This window comes from Alligator sinensis, unplaced genomic scaffold (genome assembly GCF_000455745.1).
Source record: "Alligator sinensis unplaced genomic scaffold, ASM45574v1 scaffold634_1, whole genome shotgun sequence".
NCBI lineage: Eukaryota > Metazoa > Chordata > Crocodylia > Alligatoridae > Alligator > Alligator sinensis.
In genome coordinates this window covers 276,510-280,869 of record NW_005842558.1, presented here as the reverse complement: position 1 = coordinate 280,869, position 4,360 = coordinate 276,510, and the positions used below count along the sequence as shown (strand labels likewise).

At 54.5% G+C, this 4,360-nt stretch overlaps 1 pseudogene; it reads left to right on the top strand.

The window, feature by feature from the left end:
* Positions 1-4,010, top strand: part of LOC106722693 — a 10,336-nt pseudogene extending 6,326 nt beyond the window's left edge.
* The last annotated feature ends 350 nt before the right edge of the window (positions 4,011-4,360 follow it).

Sequence of the window (4,360 nt, the reverse complement as noted above, 5' to 3'; positions counted from 1 at the left end):
CCCACCATTCTTTCCTGCCTGTGGCAGGGGGTCAGGCAAGATGATCTGTTCCGGTCCCTCCTGACCCTAGCTATTATGAAACTATGAAACTACTACGAAACACCCCAGGTGCAACACTTGAGTTAGGGACAGGCGATATCATTGTAAAAGCAGCTGGTTTCAATACAGGGAAAGGAGCAGGGAAAATCCTCTGTCATCCCATGCCACCCCACAGCAAGGGGGCTTATATCTATCAGAAAAGGAGGACAAAACATAGAGGCAGTCAGGGCAGGACCTATGTGATGGGCAGAGCCAGAGGCCTCCAGAGATAGGGCAGGCAAAGGTCAGTGAGCAGTGTAGACCAGCAGGGCCCTGTCCCCTGCTCCCCATGGCCACGCAAGCTGAGATACTGGTGCCACCAGGGTATTCCACCATTGGGCTGTAACTTGGACCCCTGAGGAATCACAGCAGTTACACCACAGCACAGCATATGCCAGGTGCAGGGCGAGGCTGGGACACGGCTCCATCCCTGGCTCTGCACCACGATGGGCAGGGCCTCTTGCCAGAGGAGCTGGGTGCTAGGCCAGAGCTGCATGGCTGAGCTCCCACACCTTTCGGAGAGTTGATGATGGGGAATGAACTCATCTGCACCCCCAGGTCAGGCTCCCCCTGCCATGATGGTAAAGGAAATCCAGCTCTAGCAGGTATCCTACACACCCACTTGCCTTGCATCTTCCCTCCTTTTTGCCTTCTTCCCCAATGGACCCTCGTCCCAGTTTGAGAAGTGCAGTGCTATCTAGGTGGGGTGGCGGGGGTTAGTGCAGTTTCATCCCCCATGCTAGGCCTACCAGCACAGCACTGGCGCCAGGCTTTTGTCTGCAGACAAGGAGCGAGATCCCCGCTGTGAGGGATTCAACAGCAGCCTCTCAGGCTGGTTGAGACAGATCTCGGGAGAGGGGCACCAACGGTGGCATTTCTGCCACAGACTCCACCAATCAAAACAGCAGGATCTCAAGCCTGGGACTCAGCCCAAGCTCTGAAATGTGAGCCTGCTACACCTGCATGGTGGGATGCTCGTGCAAGGGGAGGTGTGGGTATTGCCCCCCCACTGACCCTTGCTTTCCCCAAAGCCTTCCCTATGCCATCCCCCAAGTTCCCTGGGCCATTCCCTATGGAGCCCCATACCCTTTGAGTTCTGGTGACCATGATCTTCCTTGACACTGCCACCAGGGCAGCTGATACCCAGGGCACTGTGCTGCTGGGTGACATCCCCACCCATGCCATAGACTGTGGCACCTGCCCCATCCTCTTCTGCCAGCCCTGGGCCCACCAGGGGCTGTTCCCCACACAGTGGGGTGACCTGGACCAAGACATGCATCTCTACTTGGTGGTCCTCATCCAGACAATCATCACGTTGGTGCAGGAGGTTGGTGTGGGCTGTGAGTATGAGGAGCTGGGTGTGGGGGCTGAGCACTGACATGCTTATTGCAGCTTTCTCCCACCTGGAATGTTTGGGGCTGCAATCCTCACCCACTTCTGGGATGCTGAAGTGAGTAAATTACCAGAAACTGAACTAGAAAGGTAAGGCTTATAATTCTGGCTTATAGTATGTAGAACTGATAAGGCTTATGATAATTTAGAAGAGTTTTAAATGGCTATCAGGCTGGTTCTGTTTGCTCAGGGTATTCTTTTGATACTTCGCTAACTTGTACCCCTCCCCAAGCCCACCCTCTCTACCCAATAAAACTATCCGCTATAACAAGCTTTGTGGTACATGTTTGAGAGGGAATGGGTACACCTTCCCATTCCCTTGGCTCGGCTGACTAAGGAAGCACTCCAAGATCTCACAGGGGGTCCAGCACCCTCAAGTTCTGTAAGGCTCGTGTATCCTGGGGGGCACAGGGCTCAAGCAGTGGCCAGACAGAAACCAGAATCCATGCGGTGGCAGCGTTACCCCAGGCTTGTGGGTGTGCTTCAGGAAGGGGGCTGGTCAGAAGCAGTGCTCCCTCTAAGCTGTGCGGAGTATGTGTCTGCACTGCCAGGTGTGCCTGCAATCCTGGGGGTGTGGAACTGGGCTGGAGCCTGTGGGAGGGTGAAGGCTTGGCTCTGGTGGTTAACAGGGTCTGCCCCCATGGTGTCTGCTCCTGATGTCAGGTGAGGCTATGGCTTGAGGCCATCACTGAAGGAGGGCAAGATTTGCTCTGATGCCTAGGTCTGAAGGTCATGGGCTGGGCACAGGCATTGGGCAGAGGAAGAGGGACCAGGCAGTGGACGAGAGCCCTGGTTTCAGCAAAAGCCCACAGAGGAGGAGCCTGGTGTCGTGTCTGCCCCAGCATCGCCTTCCAGCTGCCTTCTCAGGTAGAGGCTGAAGTGCTGGGATCTGCACCTGGAACAGCTTTTCTCCTGTTCCTGAAAGGGGGATATCTGTGCAACGAGCTGTGCGGGGCCTCAGCCCTGTTGGTGACACCGTATATCTGACCTGTGTAGGAGGGAGCAAGCAGGAAGGGTCCCTGGTGCAACGCCCCACCCCTGCACTTCCTCGCTGCTCCTCCTCCATTTTAGCCTGCAGCCTGGGTCCTGACCCCCTGCCCAATCAGGAGCTACTGAGTCCAGACATCCCACAACCATTCTCTTTCCTCATCAGCCAGAAGCCTGCTCCCACCGTCTCTTAGCTGTGTCCTGGCACCCTTGGAGCCAGGTCATAGCTCTGCCCTGGGAGCCACTGTGCACCCCTTTCCCTGGTACTGGGGTGGAAGCAGGAAAGGGTTAATGCCCTGCAGCTCCCTGTCCAAACCAGGGGCAGCTGGACCGGCGTGGGGGATATTATTACTATAATATGTCTATCTATCTATCTATATATTTTGGGGTGTGTGTGTATACACACACACACACAGACATCCTCTATCATAGACTTCAAATAAACCTGCGCACCTGTTACAATAACTGTACCCACCCTCTGCCCTTCCCGAACCCAAACACAGTCTCTTAGTCCTGGCCCCAATTTGGGGTTTCCGTTCTCAGTTCATTCACAGTCCTTGTCGCTGTCACTTCCACTGCTCCTGATCCTGTTGTTTTCCTCCTCGCTGTCTTTAGGTCCAGTTGTGTCATTGTTCCCTTCATTCTCCCTGTCCACTTCCTTTCCCGGGGGGGGGCTTTGAACAGCCTCTGCCACGTGTCCCTTTTCCAGATGGATTTGGCTGCATCCTCTCCATCCTCCCACCATTTTCCACTAGTAGGACTGGAGCTCACTAGGAAACATTTTAACACGGTCCGTTGGCTCAAGCTTAATGTGTCTGTACATCAGGAGGTTTCTCCATTTCCACAGGGCACTCCTAAAGCAGGACACAAACAGGTCGAAGTGGGTTGTCTGGAGCCCCTGATGTTTTGTCAGGTGTCCGTACAGCACCGCCTCCCTTGTCACCATCCTGACTCCTGTCACTTCCTTCAGGAGCCAGCTTACCTTTTCCCACACTCTTTTGGCATAGTGGCAGAGCCAAAAGAGGTGATCAGTTGTCTTGTTCACACCTTGGCAGCTTTTCCTGGGACAGCTGGGTCTAGACTCTCATCTCACTGTGTACCTCCATGCCTTCACTGGGAATATGCCGTGAGCTATGAGCCAGTTGAAATCTCTATGGTTTTTTCTTGGCCCCTTCTGCTGCCTCATAGATCCATGTGTGCCACGGTGCTCTCTCTACAGCCCACTTATTCTGGCACAGGATGTTCAGGTTGTCCGTGTAGGCCAGGACCTTGGTCTCTTCCTTGCTTCCTCCTGGAATCAGGACTCCTCGCATCCCCTGGTCCGGCCTGATGCGCTGGGTCAGGGGTTCAATAGTGCAGATAAAAAGGATCGGGGAGAGGGGTCAGCCCTGCTGGACCTCGACTCTATCGTGATCCCAGTGCTCAAGAACCCATTGACCAGCACCTCGCTGCTCATGTTCATGTACAGTGTCCTTATCCAGCCAATGAAGGTCGAGGGGACACCCATTCGCTTCAGCGTCTTGAAGAGAAACCGGTGTGACACTCTGTCGTAGGCCTTTTCCATGTCCAGGTTGAGCACCACACACTTCTGCCTTCTGTCCATCCCAGCTGGAGCATGTCCCTCGGTTGCAGCAGGGACCCATGGATCTGGTGTCCTTGTACCACACACGACTGGTCCTCATGGATGATGGAACTTAGGACAGATTTAAATTGCTTGGCCAAGACTTTGGGCAGCAGCTTGTAGTTGAAGTTTAGGAGGGTGATCGACCTCCAGTTCTTCTAATCCTTCCCTGGACTCTTCTTTTGCAATAAGGTCACGAGGCCCAGGTACATCCCAGCTCCTAATCAGCCCTCCTGCAGTTGCTCTCGAAAGAGCTCCAACAGGCTGGGGCCCACCAGGTCC